Raw genomic sequence first — 20,906 nt, forward strand, 5'->3', positions numbered from 1 at the left:
AATTTCATGGTGTTGTTCTTATAAATTCTCTTGGCATTCTTTTAGAATTCCTAGATTTTTACAGTTCCTTCAGGATGGTTTGGATAAGGGTTTGTCTGCAAGTTCCTTGAAAGGTCAAATCTCCGCTCTTTCTGTTTTATTTCACAGAAAGATTGCTATGCTTCCTGATATTCACTGTTTTGTACAGGCTTTAGTTCGTATTAAGCCTGTCATTAAATCAATTTCTCCTCCTTGGAGTCTTAATTTGGTTCTGAAGGCTTTACAGGCTCCTCCATTTGAGCCTATGCATTCTTTGGACATTAAACTACTTTCTTGGAAAGTGTTGCTCCTTTTGGCTATCTCTTCTGCTAGAAGAGTTTCTGAGCTCTCTGCTCTTTCTTGTGAGTCTCCTTTTCTGATTTTTCATCAGGATAAGGCAGTTTTGCGGACTTCTTTTCAATTTTTACCTAAGGTTGTGAATTCTAACAACATTAGTAGAGAAATTGTTGTCCCTTCCTTATGTCCTAATCTTAAGAATTCTTTGGAGAGATCCTTACATTCTTTGGATGTGGTAAGAGCTTTGAAATATTATGTGGAAGTTACTAAAGATTTCAGGAAGACTTCCAGTCTATTTGTTTTATTTTCTGGTCCTAGGAAAGGTCAGAAGGCTTCTGCTATTTCCTTGGCTTCTTGGTTGAAACTTTTGATTCATCAAGCTTATTTGGAGTCTGGTCAGGCCCCGCCTCAGAGAATTACAGCTCATTCTACTAGACCAGTCTCCACTTCGTGGGCTTTTAAGAATGAAGCTTCAGTTGATCAGATTTGCAAAGCGGCGACTTGGTCCTCTTTGCATACATTTAATAAATTCTACCGTTTTGATGTATTTGCTTCTTCAGAAGCAGTTTTTGGTAGAAAAGTTCTTCAGGCAGCTGTTTCAGTTTGATTCTTCTGCTTTTGTTTTAAGTTTTTTTCTTTCAAAAATGAAATAAACTTGTTTTTTTGGGTTGTGGATTAATTTTTTCAGCGGAATATGGCTGTTTTTATTTTTATTCCCTCCCTCTCTAGTGACTCTTGAGTGGAAGACTCCACATCTTGGGTATTGATATCCCATATGTCACTAGCTCATGGACTCTTGCCAATTACATGAAAGAAAACATAATTTATGTAAGAACTTACCTGATAAATTCATTTCTTTCATATTGGCAAGAGTCCATGAGGCCCACCCTTTTTATGGTGGTTATGATTTATTGTATAAAGCACAATTATTTCCAAATTTCCTTTGTTGATGCTTTTTACTCCTTTCTTTATCACCCCACTGCTTGGCTATTCGTTAAACTGAATTGTGGGTGTGGTGAGGGGTGTATTTATAGGCATTTTGAGGTTTGGGAAACTTTGCTCCTCCTGGTAGGATTGTATATCCCATATGTCACTAGCTCATGGACTCTTGCCAATATGAAAGAAATGAATTTATCAGGTAAGTTCTTACATAAATTATGTTGTTTTGATAGGGATGTTGGAACTATTACTAAGGCCGATAATAAGTTGAATTTAAAGAAAGTGGGTCTAAGAAATAAGAGTTCCTATATTCCCAATCAGAACAATCATAGCGTTGAAACTTTTGTAAACTTGGTATTATGCGATATTGACTTATTAAAACAGAAATTGGATAAAGATAAAATAGCCAGTAAAGGTAGTAACAAAGGTTCCAATAGGTGTCATGCTAAAAGGAGTTATGTTGATGCTCCTATTAAATATAATAATTTTTCTAAAAAAAGACTTTGTAGCTTTAAAATCTCTTCAATCTACGGATGACATCATACTAAAAAGTGCCGATAAAGGCGGAGCCATTGTCATTTTAGACAAAGAATACTATGTTAATTAAATTAAAAGCCAATTAAACATCACTCTTGTATACAGAAGGTTATCCAACAATCCCATTTTTTTAATACAGAAAGAACTTGGAAAAATATTGCTTAATGCGGTAAATAATGGTATTATTGATAAAGATTTAGCTACATTTTTAGAAATTAAACACTCTAAAACTCCTGTGATTTATGCTTTACCCAAAATCCATAAAAACTGTAGGTAACATCCAGGCCGCCCCATAGAGGCCTACTTATCAAGCCGTCAACTTACTTGCATTCAATGGCACCAATATGCTCGCCTAACATCGCTGCCGCGGACCTGAATACTTTCTCCAAAGTTACTAAAAAAGCTGTCAAAAAGCCGCACACCAAGTACGGGGCGATGAGCAGCGGACTGTTGTTAACTAACAGTCATCGATCTCGCTGCTATTTGGCTTTTTCACAGCTTTATTTGTACCCTGTCACTAAACACCCACACTATACTACACTGTTTTACCCCTATCCCGCTGCTCTTGGACCCCACTGCAACTAAATAAAGTTATTAAACCCTAAACCACCGCTCCCGGAGCCCACCGCCACTCTAATAAATGTATTAACCCCTATCCTGCAGCTCCTGGAGCCCACCGCCACCTACATTATGTTATTAACCCCTAATCTGCCACCCCCTATACCGCTGACACCTACATTATACTTATTAACCCCTATCCCGCCGCTCCCGGAGCCCACCGCAACTAAATAAAGTTATTAACCCCTAAACCGCCAGCCCCCACCTAGCTATAAACTAAATTAACCTATTAACCCCTAAACCTAGCAACCCACTAACTTTATATTAAATATTAACTCATCCCTATCTTATAATCAATTTAAACTTAACTTTAGAATTACATTAAACTATAATAAACAATTAATCTACCCTAACTATTATACTAAAATTACATTAAAATATATTAAACTAATAATTAATCTACACTAACTAGTATACTAAAATTACATTAAACTATATTAAACTAATAATTAATCTACACTAACTTTTATAATAAAATTACATTAAACTATATTAAATTAATAATTAATCTAACTGTTCCAATCAGCCAATAGAATGCAAGCTCAATCCTATTGGCTGATTGGATCAGCCAATAGGATTGAAGGTTAATTTAATTGATTGCATCAGCCAATAGGATTTTGTCTACCTTAATTCCTATTGGCTGATAGAATTCTATCAGCCAGTCGGAATCTAAGGGACGCCATCTTGGATGACGTCACTTAAAGGAACCTTCATTCATCGGGAGTCGTCGGAAGAAGAGGATGCTCCGCGCCGGATGTCTTGAAGATGGACCCGCTCCTCGCCGGATGGATGAAGATAGAAGATGCCGTCTGGGTGAAGACTTCTGCGGGCTTGAATGAAGACTTCGGCCGCCTGGATGAAGACTTCTCCCGGCTTCGATGAGGACTTCTGCCGGCTTCTTGGAGGATGGATGTTGGATCTTCAGAACTGTAAGTCGATCTTCAGGGGTTAGTGTTAGGATTTTTTAAGGGTGTATTGGGTGGGTTTTATTTTTAGATTAGGGTTTGGGTGTAATAGAGCTAAATACCCTTTTAAGGGCAAATCCCATCAAAATGCCCTTTTCAGGGCAATGGGGAGCTTAGGTTTTTTCAGTTAGTGTTTGATTTGGGGGGTTTGGTTGTGTGGGTGGTTGGTTTTACTGTTGGGGGGTTGTATTTTTTATTTACAGGTAAAATAGCTGATTTCTTTGGGGCAATGCCCCACAAATGGCCCTTTTAAGGGCTATTTGTAGTTTATTGTAGGTTAGGGGTTTTTTATTTGGGGGGGGGGGGGGCTTTTTTATTTTCATAGGGCCCTTAGATTAGCTGTAATTAGTTTACATCTTTGATAATTTATTTTTTATTTTTTGTAACTTAGTGTTTATTTTTTTGTGTAACTTAGTGTTTGTTATTTTTTGTAACTAAGTTGTTAGTTTTTTGTAATTTAGTAATTTTTAGTGTAGATTTAAATTATTTGAGTAGGGTTAGGTTTCTAAATATATAAAATAGTTAATTTAATTTGTAGTTTAATGTAGTTTTAGTATAACAGTTAGGATAGATGCATTATTAATTTAATATAGTTTAATGTAATTTTAGTATAATAGTTAGGGTAGATTAATTAATAGTTTAATATAGTTTAATGTAATTCTAAAGTTAAGTTTAAATTTATTATAAGATAGGGATGAGTTAATATTTAATATAAAGTTAGCGGGTTGTTAGGTTTAGGGGTTAATAGGTTAATTTAGTTTATGGCGAGGTGGGGGGCTGGCGGTTTAGGGGTTAATAGGTTTAGTAAGTGCTAGTGATGTGGGAGGCCAGCGGTTTAGGGGTTAATACCTTTAGTTAGTTGTGGTGGGCTCCGGGAGCGGCGGGATAGGGGTTAATAACTTTTATTTAGGTGGCGGCGGTGTCGGGACGGCAGAATAGGGGTTAATATATATAATGTAGGTGGTGGTGATGTTGGGGAGGCAGATTAGGGGTTAATAAGTATAATGTAGGTGGCTGCGGTGTAGGGGGTGGCAGATTAGGGGTTAATAAGTATAATGTAGGTGGCGGCGGTGGCGGGGTGGCAGATTAGGGGTGTTTAGACTCGGGGTACATGTTAGGGTGTTAGGTGTAAACATAACTTTTATTCTCCCATAGGAATCAATGGGATAATGGGCAGCAGCGAACATGAGCTTTGCTACTTTCAGACTCCCATTGATTCCTATGGCATCCGCCGCCTCCAGGTACGCTGGGCTGGAATAGTGGCGAGCGTACCTGGTAGAAATTTGTTAACTTACAAAAGTAGTCAGATAGTGCCGAATTTGCATTCGGAACATCTGTAATGACATAAGCATCGATCTGTGTCAGGCTGAGACCGGCGGATCGTATGTTACATCACAAAATTCTACTTTTGCCAATCTGTAGGGTTTGATAACTAAGGGGAATCAGGCTCGCCACAATTACGCTGCGGAATTCGAGCGTATTTGCGGTTGATGGCTTGATAAATAGGGGCCATAGTCTCCAGTATTGGTTCAGTGTCTTCTAATATATCAATCTATCTGGACAAAATATTAAGACCTTTTGTTGAAAATTCAAATTAATTTCTTAAAGACACTAGTGACTTTCTGCTAAAAATGGAGGCATTGGGGTTGAGCACTAGTAAATTTCTACTTTTTAGCCTTGATGTCGAAAGCTTATATACATCTATTACCCACGTAAGTGGTGTGGGGGCTGTAAAATCTGTTTTAAGTAATAGTGGAGATTTTTCTATTGCTCAAACTGAGTTCCTCGTTTTATTGTTGGAATTTGTTCTTTATTATAATTATTTTGTTATTTCAGGATGAATATTTTTTACAGATAAAGGGTACTGCCATGGGTTCCAACGTCACCCCCAATTATGCCAACTTATTAATGAATATGTTCAAAGAGAAATTTGTCTTTGCCAACTTGGACTTCATTCCATGTGGTGCCTGTTGGTGGCGCTACATCGATGATGTCTTTGGCATTTGGTTGGGCGACGTTGGAACCCTGGTTTCTTTTGTTAATGATTTAAACAGTTCCACTACCCATTTAAAATTTACTCTCACTTATAGTAAAGAGGAGTTGGTGTTTTAAGATACCAAAATTATTAAGATGGGCGATTCCCTTAAAGTTGATTTGTTTAGAAAACCGACAGACCGCAATAGCATACTGCATTTTGATAGTGCCCATATATTAGACTTTGTAAAAGCATACACCTAGAAGCCAGCTATTAAGAGTACGATGTATTGTAACTGATTAAAATTTATTTGATCTCAGATTAAGGGAAATGAGGGATCGCTTTATTGAGAGAGGCTACCCCCAGACTTTAATTGAAAAAGAAATGGACGCTATATCACATATTCTAAGAGAGAGCCTTTTAAACTCCAAAAAGGACAAAAAGTCCAAGAGTCAGCGGATGGTCTATGTCTCTGAGTTTAACTCTCAAAGCCACCTAATACAAAACATAATCAAAAAACACTGGGGCTTTTTGAAAAAGTGTAATCCTAACATACATGAGTTTGTTGATATGCCAATGCCAGCATTTAAAAGACGGGTTAATATCCATCAAAAGTTAATCAGATCTGATATTGGGTCTGTAAATGTTCTTGATAAGCAAATATACTTAACTAATAAAAATAATGGGTGTTTTCGCTGCCTTGGTTGTTCCTGTTGTGGGAACATGACCGAAGGGTCATCATTTTTTCATCCCAAATCAGGTAAAAGGTACACAATTAAGGGTTTCCATACTTGTAATACTCAATATGTGATATATCTTGTTAAATGCCCTTGTGGGTGTGGCTATGTGGGTGAGACCACTAGATCTATCAGAGATAGAATTATTGAACACAAGAGTTCAGTTAGAAATAACAATCTACTTACCCCTGTCTCCTGTCACTTTTCCAAAATGGGACATGCTGTTAATCAGCTACGTTTCCAGATTATTGAATTTGTTACTAGACCAAGGAGGGGAGGGGACAGAAATTTATTATTAAAGCATTCTGGATTTTTGAACTAGGCACTATGGAACCTGATGGAATGAATAGGGATTTGGATCTTTCTGTATTCTTATAAATAAACTTTTTTATAAATATTATATTTTTTATAAATATTATATTTTTAAATACATTATTGCCTTTGTATTCTTCTGTATTTTGTTTTGGGAATATATAAGTTTATGTACATTTGGTTACCACATGATTTATAAGAAAATATTTACATATGCTTCTGTTTTCTGGTTAAGTTCATTGGACAGTGTTTCAGAGATTGGTTAATGTTAAGTATATGAAATGGTTACTCTTTACTGCCCTCTTGTGGTGGTAGGGTATATAAAGGTACTTTGTTTCAGTGTTTGTTATTGCATGATTAAGGGAGGTTTGCTCCCGAAACGTTGCTACCTTTGTGCTCAATAAATAATTGAATACCACATTTTGCTGCCATCCTTCTTTGGACTTCTCCACACATTTATTAAGGAAAGAGGTTGTCTACCAAAAAGCTGTCCAATTGCATTCCCTATTTAGTTCCTTTGGAGTCAAAGTATCTAGTTTATTGATCCATAACATTTCTCTTTTATTCAAAATAGCCTCCCTATCACCCCCCCTCTTCTAGGCATTTGTATCTGTTCAATAATTTGATAGTGAAGCTGACTGATGTTATGCCCCGCTTTCAAAAATGGGAGGATACTGGGGCATCTTTGTCTCCACATCTTATATTAGATTTATGTTCAGAGATCCTCTCTCGTGCTTCTCTAGTGGACTGACCAATATATAAAAGGGAACATGGGCATTTGATAGCATAAGTTATAAATTTATATCTACAGGTAAAATAATCTTTTATTTTGTATTTTTTTACCTTTGTAGGGGTGAACAATTCTATCCCCTTTGATCATGGAATTACAATTAATACATGAAAGGCAAGGAAAACATCCTGTTCGTGTCCCGCCCATAATACCTTTCTGGATGCTTTTACTGCCTCCAATGTCAGCTTTGACCAATTGCTCTTTAATATTAGGGCCCCTTTTATAAGCTGACATAGGGAATTCTGTAAATGCTTTTATTTCTGGATGGCATTTTTGTAGAATATGCCAGTATTTTCTCAATACTTTATTAATCTGGTTGCTTCTTGTGTTGTACTGGGAGACAAAGACTAATTTATCAGTCATATCTCTTGTCTTTTTCTCTCTAGTCATAAACTTGCATAGAGATAATATTCTGTTTCTCTTCCTGAACTAATCTGACTGGATACTAGGGATGGGCGAATGTTTCTAAAAATTCAAAATTTAAAACGAATTTTGATACATTCGTTCGTTCAAATCGAATTTCGAATGTTTATATAACATTCTAACATTCTATTTTCGAATTTTTGTTTTTGAATTTTTCAATAAAATTCGAAAATATTCGTTCGAATAATAGAATGTTTAGCTATGTATTCATTCAATTTTGAAATGTAATATTCAAATTCGAATGTGACATTCGAATTCGAATGTGACATTCAAATTTGAAATAGTATTTCTATTTTCTAGTCTACAACTGTGTTTAATAAATGTAATATTCGAATTCGAATGCTACATTCAAATTTGAATGTCACATTCGAATTTGAAATAGTATTTCTAGTCTAATACTGTGTTTTAAATGTGATATTCGATTCAAATGCGATATTCGATTCGAATGTGACATTCAAATTTGAAATAGTATTTCTAGTCTAATACTGTGTTTTATAAATGTAATATTCGAATTTGAATGTGACATTCGATTCAAATGTGATATTCGATTCGAATGTGACATTCGAAATAGTGTTTCTAGCCTACAATTATGTTTTATAAATGTAATATTCGAATTTGAATGTGATATTCGAATGTAACATTCGAATTCGAATGTGACATTCGAAAACTGTAAATAACATTTGAAAATCAAATTTTTAAGAATATTCGTTCTTATCAACATTCTGATATGTAAATCGAATTTCTACAATAACATTCGTTCTAACATTCGAATTCGGATATAAACACATTCGCCCATCCCTACTGGATACCCTCTTTGAATACATTTATTAGTAATTTGTTCTAAGCGCACTTTTTTTAAATCAGAATCGGTCATAATACGACTTACCCTCAATAGCTGACTCTTAGGTATTGCCTTAAAGGTGGACGGTGGGTGAAAACTGTTGAAAATCAATGTGTTGTTTTTATCGGTAGGTTTTGAATAGATATCAGCTTTTAAACCACCCTCCCCTTTGTAAATGCAAGTATCAAGGAACTGGATAGAATGTTCATTTCAAGTAAGGTTAAATTTAATATCGTTGACAGATCTATTAAGAAAATCAACGAAGTCAGTTAGGGATCCAATGTCGCCATACCATATGCCAAACACATCATCGATGAAGCGCCACCACGTGGCACCATACTCTTTAAGCAACATGTTTTTATAAACAAATAATTCTTCAAAGTTGTTCATGAAGATGTTGGCATAGGTAGGTATGACATTGGATCCCATGGCTGTCCCTTTCCTCTGAAAATAGTATGTGTCTTTAAAAAGAAAATAATGGATTTAGATAGCATTATATTTATTGTCACTTGCCAACATTTTAGCCATTGACATATCCCCACTAGTGAGCTTAATGGACGTGTATCAACTCAACATGTCAGGTGTGAATGAAATATTTTTTTGACTCTGTAAATCTAGATTTTGTAATTTCTGTAAGAAATCGTAGGTATCTTTAATATATGAGGAAGATCTGATAACATAAGGCTGCAGAATCTTGTCACGCAAGACAGCAATATTGGTAACAATTAACCCGGAACCAGCCACTATAGGTCTACCCGGTGGCTTTGAATATTTTTTGTGGATTTTGGGCAGACAGTATAATACAAGTCTTATATGATGTTTAATATTTAAAAACAAATTCCCTTAGATCACTAGAAATTAACTCCTCTTTAACAGCCTGTGCCAAAATACTTCTTCTTCTGTATTCCTTAATTGATGTTCAATTTCAGCCACATAATCTTTCTCATCCATTACCACCAAGGCACCACCTCTTTGTCTGCCCCTTTAAGGGTTAACTGCTTTCTCGATTTAAGCGAAGTAAAGGATGCTATATCAGTTTTGTATTCCAATAGTTTCTTTTGAAACATAAAATAAGGTTTTTGAAACAATCTTTCAACATCCTTGATCACTAGATCAAAGAATGTGTTAACACTATTATCAGTAGTATTGGGATGGAATGTACTACTGTTTCTTAAACCAACTGAGTTACATGTGAGTATATTCTCTGAAGGCAAAGTATCTTTAACACATTCAACATTTTCATTTTTACCAAAAAACTTTTTCAATTTAATGGTACGAAAAAATGTATGTAACTGTTGCTTGATTTGGAATAAATTCCCTTTATTCACTGGACAATAGGATAACCCTTTATTTAGCAATAGAAGTTCTGCATCTGCTAAAGTTGCCCCAGAAATATTATGCACAATATTGAATTTATTAGCATTATTAGTAGCACTAGTTAAAAAAAATGTATCAAGTGCGTCTGAGTGTCCCATCTCCTTATGTACAGATCTAATAACCATGTCAACCATATCCATTTTATCTATTGTGTGTGCATTATGTGTCATAATTTGGTCACGGTCCACCCCTGAGATGGAATCCCTCTCTGAAAAAGTAGAAGACATGCCGCCAACAACCCGCTCTTCTTGTGAGTGAGATGGATTACTCCCCGGGTTCTCCGTTGGGGTGATGTCGTCTACCGGGCTTTGTTTTGGTTGTTCCACCGAGTTTGTCTGGCTTTCTTGGCTCCTGGAATGGATGGTTATATGCTTGCAGTGTTTCCTACCGCCCATCCGGCATTGACGTCCGAATCCTCTGTCAAAAAACACGCTGACAACTCTGACTCACTCTGTATGTCACCGGGTGTGTGAGGCTTGTCGCGTTGCTGATGTTGGAATCATGGTTTGGGATGGCCGCCCACATCTGTCTTCTGCGACCACGGATAGACGTTACCCAGAATATTTCTTCCAGCGTTTTCTTATATTCATTTACAGACTTAGATATTTTCTTAACCAGAGCTTTATATTCATCAAGCGGCATACTCTTTTGCAATTCCAGCTTTGTTTTTTCCACTTTCACTTTGTGCTTTGCGATTTCCTTCAAATTCAACAGTCCAGGTGATGATATCAAAAGAACATTTATTCAAAATGTTCTCAAATCTCTCACAATACTCTGGTCTATCAGCAAACAAAGTGGGACTTGTGGACATCCACAAACTTCCGGGTATCCGCTGAATTTTGAAATATTCAGATAGGGTGACTGCATGCAGCTGTAAAAACATCTGTTTGACACTATCTTTTTCCAAACATTTGCTAGTTATTTCTTTAGGAGCAATATTTAGAAAGTCTCTAGAGCCCATTACAGAGGAAAAAATGGATTGTAAATCTTCTTCTGAGTAGCCAAATGTGTTAGGACCCTTTTGTGTATTAGATACTTCTGAGACCATAGTGGTGCAAGTATTTCTCCAGTTAAAATGTATTCTTGAATAAACAAATAGAATACAGCACTCACAAGTCACAGGAATATGAATCCTCTGTCAAAAAACACGCTGACAACTCTGACTCACTCTATATGTCACCGGGTGTGTGAGGCTTGTCGCGTTGCTGATGTTGGAATCATGGTTTGGGATGGCCGCCCACATCTGTCTTCTGCGACCACCGATAGACGTTACCCAGAATATTTCTTCCAGCGTTTTCTTATATTCATTTACAGACTTAGATATTTTCTTAACCAGAGCTTTATATTCATCAAGAGGCATACTCTGTTGCAATTCCAGCTTTGCTAGTTATTTCTTTAGGAGCAATATTTAGAAAGTCTCTAGAGCCCATTACAGAGGAAAAAATGGATTGTAAATCTTCTTCTGAGTAGCCAAATGTGTTAGGACCCTTTTGTGTATTAGATACTTCTGAGACCATAGTGGTGCAAGTATTTCTCCAGTTAAAATGTATTCTTGAATAAACAAATAGAATACAGCACTCACAAGTCACAGGAATATGGAGCCAAGCCTGCCAAAATGTCCACATACAAAGGAATTTCTCCAGCTTCAAAGCAAGCTGTTATACACAGTCCAGGGTCATACAGGCCTTACCTCATGCAGACTCCCAGGAAAGTCCACTAATATGTTTGGAGACTTTATATATGAGGGTATGGTACAGAAGGAAAATTACAAATGGTGTGAGTTAGGGGCTACACAAGAGGAGGGTAGGTGGTTGGCACCAACAATTTGCCTTCTCTCACAGCATCTTTGATGCCATACATAGTGAGGCTCACTTATGGAATCTCACATGTGAACAGGTACAACATGCATGAGATAATTACATCACAATGGTGGGCCCCTGGAGTCAGACATGCAATTGAGACCTTGTGCCCTGCTTGTGTGATCTTCAGAACAATGTAGGGAAACCCATTAAGCCTGTAATTAAGAAACACCCACCTTGTCCGTGGGGACCTTTTGTGAATCTGCAAATGGATTCTGTAGAATTGCCAAAGGTCACACATTACAAACACATCCTAGTCATACTAGACACGTTCTCAGGGTGGGTGGAAGCCTTTCCTTGTGTTTCTGCAGATGCTAAAACAGTCGCAAAAAGGCTGCTGCAGAAGTTCGTTCCTAGGTATGGGTTACCACAGCACATATATTCAGATCAGGGTACTCACTTCACAGGGCAGGTGGTACAGGAAGTAGCAAAGAAACTGCACATACCATATCATTTGCATGGCTCCCATCATCCCCAAAGCACAGGAGCTGTAGAAAGGGCTAATGGTGTGTTGAAAAACAAATTGGCAAAAATCTGTGGGGAAACAAATCTCAAGTGGCCAGATGCTTTGCCTCTGGCCTTAATGTCTATGGGAGCTACCCTAAGTTGCAAACACAAATTGTGCCCACATGAAATCCTCATGGGTAGGCCAATGAATACTTGAAGACTGAGATGGTTGTCTTTGACAATAAGAATAGTAACTTAAAATTAGATTTTAATAACTCTGGTAACAAATGTATAATTATTCTAGACATTTGCTGATAAGATGACAATTGATAATATAAATATTAATGAATTTGTAACAAAATTATGATATCACTTAAAATATATTTTAAGATGGATGTCTCTAAAAATCCTTAGAATAAATAACTGAATGTCTGGAAAGAAAAAAACTGTAGTAGAAAATACGGATTGTTTGGATGATAATCTAAGTATAAACTATAAAAAAGAATGAAATGCTACTAAAAGAACAAACTATACAAATAAGTTAAGGAATGAGAAGGTGGTAAAGATATGGCTTTAAAATGTAATGCTCGTGGGATACTCCTCTATCAGACCGAACTCAGCCAGTAGTCTTGTTATCCCGGCGTCGACCCGGAATGATAGGGAATATCCCAGAGCAGAGAAAGTTAATGAGATGAGGAGTGTGGCACTCACCACAGGCAGGGCAGTCCCCAGCGGTAACAGTGGAGCAGTACAAGGAGGAATCACTAGAATAGTCAGGCAGGGAGGGGTTGGCAACAGTAAAGCAGTCCAAGGATAAACCACTTGAATAGGCAGGCAGGAAGGGTTTTTCAACAGGAAAACAATCCAGCAGAGTAAGGGTTAAGGCAGGTAGAGTAGTCAGACAGTCAAGTTCAGCAACTGCAAACAATCCTGCAGTTTAAGGGGTAAGGCAGGTAGAGTAGTCAGGCAGGCAAGTTCAGCAGCGATATGAGGCACAGGAAAGAAGATCTGTCACACCCAGCAGCACACAAAGCAACACCTATACTTGGGCAGTGACAGATCATTCTTACCTGGTTTAAATAGGTGCAGATTCGCGCCTCAGAGGTCCGCCCGGCATCCGGAGTGTGCGGCGATGACATCAGCACTGCACGCATCCAGAGCCGACACTGCCCCTGACAACGAGCAGAGAAGGAGACACCGCGCCCCTAGCAACGGCTAGAGCGGCACGACGTGACATAGCCCCCCTCTCAAGGGTTCCCTCCGGGAACCAGAGTCGGCCTCAAAGGATGAGCAGTATGGAATCTGGAGACCAAAGATGGAGCATGCACATCACGGGCAGGAACCCAGGAACGAACTGCCACGGAGTAACCCTTCCAATCCTGTATCTGGAGTCCAGAATCTTAGCTACTTCATATTCAGGGTCACCACGAACCAAGAGCGGAGGAGGAGGAGCTCGGAGCCAGGTATATCTGTTCTTGATGTACGGTTTAAGTAGTGAGATATGGAAGACTGGATGTAAGCGTAGGGTTTTTGGCAAGGCCACTTTGTAGGCAACAGGAGACAGTCTTTTCAGGACCTTGTAAGGGCCGATAAACCTAGGCTCCAATTTGTGACAGGGTTGACGTAGACGAATATGTCGAGTGGAGATCCAAACACGTTCACCCACTGGGATGGCACGTACAGAAGCCCTATGATGATCAGCAAACTTCTTATATCTAGAGACAGCTGAACACAGCTGAGAGTGAATACGGTGCCAATGTGTGGTGAGTTCAGCGACGTGTCGGTCTGCGGCAGGGACACCAGTGGACCGAGCCAAAAGAGGGAAGACACAAGGTTGATACCCTGCTGTGGCTTGAAATGGAGAACATCGAAGAGAAGAGTGCCAATGAGTGTTTCTTGCCAGCTCAGCTAGTGGTAGCAATTCAGACCAGTTGGTATGGCGAGCGTTGACAAAGGCTCTAAGGTAGGCTTCAAGATTCTGGTATGTTCTCTCAGTTAGTCCATTGGTCTGAGGATGGTAGCCAGACAACAAGGAAACAGTGCTTCCAATCAACTTACAAAAGGCTCTCCAGAAGGCAGAGATGAACTGTGGACCTCTGTCGGAAACAATATTCACAGGAATGCCATGAAGTCGCACCACATGCAAGAGAAAAAGGGACAACAATTCCTGAGCAGAGGGTAGTTTGGTTAAGGGTACGAAGTGAGCCAGTCTGGAAAAGCGGTCCACCACAACCCAGATAAATGTATGGTGGTTGGAAGAAGGAAGGTCCTGAATGAAGTCCATTGTAATGTGTGTCCAGGGTCGTTTGGGAATGGACAATGGTTGGAGCAAGCCAGGAGGCAAGGATCGGGGAGTCTTGTTGGCCTCACAAGATGTGCAGGCTTTCACATAATCCTGAGCGTCAAATTTCATAGTAGGCCACCATACATGTTGGGAAAGACGCTTGAAAGTCTTAGTCGAACCAGGATGTCCTTAAAGTTTGCTATCATGAGCCCAGGCTAGCACAGGAATGCGTAGGTTCAGAGGTACAAAGAGGATATCGGAGGCCATGGGGGCACCAGGAGGTTTACTAGACTGAGCACATTGCAATCTTTGCAGAAGGGTGGTATTGAGTTGAGCAACCACACAGGAGGGGGGTATGATGTGTTCGATAGGAGTTTCTGAGGAATCATTTGAGTGAGGGAACTGACGGGAAAGGGCGTCCACCTTCTTGTTCTTGGTCCCAGGAAGATATGAAAAATACATATGTCAGGGCTGTTTAAATAAATGTTTTGTATAAGAACCCTGACATTTTTCATATGTGTCCCTTCTTAAAGCGGCAATATGGTCAGCCTAGATATAACCAATGAATTGGGTCTGGCCATTTGCCGGGCTGGGATAAAAAGAGAGAAAACGTCCACTGTTCCCTTTTGTTATCATAATTGTGGTTTATTGTTTGCTCTCAATGAATGAATATCCACAGCTTCTGTGATCCATAACTAGCCTTGGTGGTTACTGACTGGTTCCTTACTGTACACTTTGATGGTAGGTGATAGGTGACACATGGGGGCCTATTTATTAAATGTCTTGCGGACCTGATCCGACAGTGCTGATCAGGTCCGCAAGACCTCGCTGAATGCGGAGAGCAACACGCTCTCCACATTTAACATTGCACCAGCAGCTCACAAGAGCTGCTGGTGCAACGCCACCCCCTGCTGACTTGCGGCCGCCAGCAGGGAGGTGTCAATCAACCTGAAATCGTGATTTCCGGCGATTCCTGTCCGCCTCATCAGAGCAGGTGGACAGGGTTATGGAGCAGCGGTCTTTAGACCGCTGCTTCATAACTGCTGTTTCTGTCGAGTCTGAAGACTCGTCAGAAACATGGGCCCACAAGCTCCATCCGGAGCTTGATAAATGGGCCCCATAGGCTTCATTTATGAAATGCCAGGCAGACAAGGGCAGACAATTCTGAGCCTTTTTACTGGCAGCTAGCCGGAAGCAATACACTGCTCACATTTCTCATTGCACAAGCGTCAGCTTGCACAATGCTGCCCTCTGCTCACGTGCGGCTGTCATCTATTTTTATCACATCTCTATCACCTCTAAGGTAAGGTATGCGATTTGTTGAGGGGGTGGCAACATGTGTCTTCACTTGGTTGGGCAAATTTCCTTGCCGCTGTCCTGCCTGGAGTTATACCAATAAAAGCACATAAAATGTATCCTAATACATACAGTGACTTAGCTAAAAAAGGAAAACAGGTACAAATGTAGTGTACCATCCACAAATCATTTAAAAGTTTAGCTTGTATTACGAAGTTAGGAAAAGGAGAAGCGTTCATTCAAAAGTGTAAATGGGACATGCTGGCTTTACAATGCTTATATGTTTTGGTAGTCTTAAAGGGACATTATAAATGAAGTTTAAAACCACATTCACATATACTGAATAAATGTATTTTTTGTTACGTGTGGAGGCTTGTCCCTCTTTACCAATACAGCAGAGAATGTTGCCCCTACAGGATGTAACATATATTTCCTGATAGTTTAAATTTAAACAGTGTATAAATAACATAACCAGCTTTCAAGTAAAATATCTTCTTCATATATTACTGTTCTTCTTTACATATGAAAAAAATGTGTTTTTGCTCCATTTGCCCCTTTAAGCTTTCAGATGTGCTTTTAGACTATTCCTATCTGTTGTTAGTGGATATTGAACTCTGAAGGATCAAAGTAGAGCACTAATCATCTCTTGTCACTGCATATGTCACCTAAAGAGATTAGTTTATCCACAGTTCAAAAAGTCAGTTTGCTCAAATATCAATAAAATGTCACTTTTGTATAGAACAATGCTTATTTCAGCCGTCAGTAGCAGGCAAGTGTTTCCTCAGGTAAAACAATGGCTTCAAATGTAGCCTAAGTGACAACCACTTCAACTAAAATGTCTCATAACATTAAAAACTATACAACTACTCTGTGAATATACATGCACACCGATACTACATATGTACATATATATGCATGCGCACACACATACACAAAAACTAAAATGCTTAATAAAGGTCCACTAATACAAGCCTGAAATGCGTTGGGGATTTATATTTGGAGTGTTTTAGCTAGACATGCTGTTGAATGCAGAAGTAGGTGACTCCTCATAGACTTTGACTCTTTTCAGAGCCAGATTTATGCTTGTGAAAGATCCCCACACTAAGATCTGGATTTGCACAGATCTTAATGTGGTGATCTTTCACAATCATAAATCTGTCTCTAAAAATAGTCAAAGTCTATAAGGAGTCACCTACTTCTGCATTCGACAGCTAACGAAGCTGCTGAATGCCCATGTCTAATTTTAGCATATTAGGACTGGCACATGTAAACCCCCTCATCCAATCTGAAATATATATATACGTTGTGCGGTAATTTGGCTATTGTACCGCACCACGTATATATACCTCGTCGTTTCAGGATGCTCCAGCACTCTCGGCTGTTAAGTTGCAGCCGAGATCTGGAGCTCTTGAAGCCTCCATATAAGCCTCCATATGAGGGCAGATGCTTGATGGTTACAGACGGTGACACTGTGTGTGTCACCGTCTGTAACGATCTTCTGCTGGAGTCGACCGGAGGTGTGGGCGTGAGTTGGATGGTGGGTGGGCACCCCAGCAGGGGAGGTAGGAGGGAACTGGAGGAAGTGGGAGGGGACCTATGCTACAGAAAAGTTGAAATAAAGGGACAGGGAGGGATGGGGCAGCTACGTTACAGAAAAGGGGATCTGGTGGTGTGGGGGTCCCCTAACTAAAGATTGTGGGTGGGGGTTACACTACCTACAAAAAATATAAAAATAAAAAAAATTGCGGAGCTAAGCCGGATTTCCTGCACAGCTATTGGCTAAGAGGTGGAAACATCACCTCTCACCCAAATAGGGAAAATAGCGATCTGCCGGTGGGCTGCCTTAGCTGTTTTAAGTCAGTTTAGTTAAGTTTGCAAAAATACCATTATATGTGAAAACACCACAAAAATAAAGTGTCATTTTTTTATGGTATACACGGTTAATATCAGCATAACAGTCAAAACATTAGAAACGTTTTAAAATTACACAAACTTCACAATGTCAGAGCACAGATACTTGAGTATATTGCAACTTAATGGTAATGAGATGCACCTGGTAAAAACAAGTTTGCGCAGACAACAATCAGGTGCTCTACGAAGCAGACTCCCAAATAAGTTGTTCTGCAATCAGGTTCTGAATATCTTAGTAGGTAGCGTGCTGAACTAAAGACCAGGAAACACAGGTTCAAGTCCAACCCAGAAACTCTGTTCCACAATTACACCAGACAAACATACAAAAACACTCAAACCCTGGTATGCTTATCACATGCTGTGTCTCACAGGGGTATCACATTCCTCTATGTATTATAGGGGGCATAAAAGGGAATGCCCCAACCCCCTAATGATGTTTCACAAGCCGATGGGTCTGTAAGGTAATCACTGTTGCCACCTGGGCATCTGACCCCTCATTTGAAAAACAGAGCTCATATGCTAAATTGTATTATAAGTTATTATTTTCCCTTTTAAAACCCCACAATAAAATGTACCTGGTAGACAGGTGATTTGTATTTTTATGGCAATCACTTGCTACCTGAATAAACATGAGATCACTCACACTGTACAGTTGCATAATTGGGATAGGTAATTACCAGTATCAAAGTGATTACCTGAAAATTAGAGGGAGGGAACCCTGATTTGAAAGTGTTACATTTATTTTTACATATAAGGGACCTCATAAGTTTGTAATTAAATATAATGGAGCTCTGTAATAACTCCTTACACTACCATTAGAAATGAGCTGGTTTGTAGTGACACAGATCATCTTCATCCAACGGGGCCCCTCATTTAAAAGAGGTCATTCTCTGCTTTCAAATGTGGTCTCATTTGTCCATTTAGCACAAACAGGGTGGAAGATAGAATCTTTGTTAGAACCACCTCCCCTCAAGGAAAATGGCACTTTAACTACTGCTGAAAGTTATTGATGTTTTTATGGTGATCACCTGCACCTTACAGAGGCATGAAACTACTAATTTGAAAGGATATACTCCCCTCTTTTAAATTATTTTCATGTCCCTGAAAGTGGTCCAGGGGCTGAGATTTAGGCTTTAAAAGCTCCCCCACACCTGCAGCTTCAGTAACATCATATACATATATGGTCTTATCAAGAGACTTCCTACTGCAGATGGTGATGGGAAAGGACATTACAGTTTTCTTTCTCTGTTGCAATGTGGGCATTTTGCCAGGACTAGGCTTGAAGGGGCATCACCCCTTGAGGAAACATGGCGCTCATCCTTACCCATTCTTAGTTGGCCGAAATAGATCAAGCTCAGCTGCTTTAAAGGGACAGTCAACTCCAAAATTGTTATTGTTAAAAAAGAAAGATAATCCCTTTATTACCAATGCCCCAGTTTTGCACAGCCAACATGGTTATATTAATATACTTTTTACCTCTGTGATTACCTTGTATCTAAGCCTCTTATGACAGCCATAGAACAAGCCATAGAACAAGCCACTGAGCTGTTGTTCGTTCCTGGTAGAGCGCTTCTCTCTTCGTATGCAAATTATTATGACCCTGGGGAAGTTTCCCTATGGGTGATGGGGGAAACCAGACGTGGACTCCTTGCCCAGTGTGCTTAGAGGAATGTGGCTGCACCTCACTGACGAGGCCCATAGGAGGCTGAAACGATCGTCTGGGGTTGTCATGTTCCTTGTTCAGAGGAGAATTGCCTGGTATTTCAGGGCTGGACTGACCTTACTTGGCAGGATCAGACTGATATACTTCAGGAAAGTTTTCTTCTGTGAAAAGCACACTGGTCTAAAAGAGGCTGCTTCCGGGTGGTAAATCGCCATAGAACAAGCCACTGAGCTGTTGTTTGTTCCTGGTAGAGCGCTTCTCTCTTCGTATGCAAATTATTATGACCCTGGGGAAGTCTCCCTATGGGTGATGGGGGAAACCAGACGTGGACTCCTTGCCCAGTGTGCTTAGAGGAATGTGGCTGCACCTCACTGACGAGGCCCATAGGAGGCCGAAACGATCGTCTGGGGTTGTCATGTTCCTTGTTCAGAGGAGAATTGCCTGGTATTTCGGGGCTGGACTGACCTTACTTGGCAGGATCAGACTGATATACTTCAGGAAAGTTTTCTTCTGTGAAAAGCACACTGGTCTAAAAGAGGCTGCTTCCGTGTGGTAAATCGCCATAGAACAAGCCACTGAGCTGTTGTTCGTTCCTGGTAGAGCGCTTCTCTCTTCGTATGCAAATTATTATGACCCTGGGGAAGTCTCCCTATGGGTGATGGGGGAAACCAGACGTGGACTCCTTGCCCAGTGTGCTTAGAGGAATGTGGCTGCACCTCACTGACGAGGCCCATAGGAGGCCGAAACGATCGTCTGGGGTTGTCATGTTCCTTGTTCAGAGGAGAATTGCCTGGTATTTCGGGGCTGGACTGACCTTACTTGGCAGGATCAGACTGATATACTTCAGGAAAGTTTTCTTCTGTGAAAAGCACATTGGTCTAAAAGAGGCTGCTTCCGGGTGGTAAATGGCCATAGAACAAGCCACTGAGCTGTTGTTCGTTCCTGGTAGAGCGCTTCTCTCTTCGTATGCAAATTATTATGACCCTGGGGAAGTCTCCCTATGGGTGATGGGGGAAACCAGACGTGGACTCCTTGCCCAGTGTGCTTAGAGGAATGTGGCTGCACCTCACTGACGAGGCCCATAGGAGGCCGAAACGATCGTCTGGGGTTGTCATGTTCCTTGTTCAGAGGAGAATTGCCTGGTATTTCGGGGCTGGACTGACCTTACTTGGCAGGATCAGACTGATATACTTCAGGAAAGTTTTCTTCTGTGAAAAGCACACTGGTCTAAAAGAGGCTGCTTCCGGGTGGTAAATCGCCATAGAACAAGCCACTGAGCTGTTGTTCGTTCCTGGTAGAGCGCTTCTCTCTTCGTATGCAAATTATTATGACCCTGGGGAAGTCTACCTATGGGTGATGGGGGAAACCAGACGTGGACTCCTTGCCTAGTGTGCTTAGAGGAATGTGGCTGCACCTCACTGACGAGGCCCATAGGAGGCCGAAACGATCGTCTGGGGTTGTCATGTTCCTTGTTCAGAGGAGAATTGCCTGGTATTTCGGGGCTGGACTGACCTTACTTGGCAGGATCAGACTGATATACTTCAAGAAAGTTTTCTTCTGTGAAAAGCACACTGGTCTAAAAGAGGCTGCTTCCGGGTGGTAAATGGCCATAGAACA

General features: G+C 40.0%; 1 protein-coding gene across 1 annotated transcript in view; it reads left to right on the forward strand.

Annotated features, from left to right (window-relative positions):
• Positions 1-20,906, forward strand: part of DUSP28 (dual specificity phosphatase 28) — a 63,918-nt gene that overhangs the window by 41,308 nt on the left and 1,704 nt on the right. The window lies entirely within an intron of this gene.

Source organism: Bombina bombina, chromosome 4, assembly GCF_027579735.1.
Source record: "Bombina bombina isolate aBomBom1 chromosome 4, aBomBom1.pri, whole genome shotgun sequence".
In the NCBI taxonomy this organism is placed as follows: domain Eukaryota; kingdom Metazoa; phylum Chordata; class Amphibia; order Anura; family Bombinatoridae; genus Bombina; species Bombina bombina.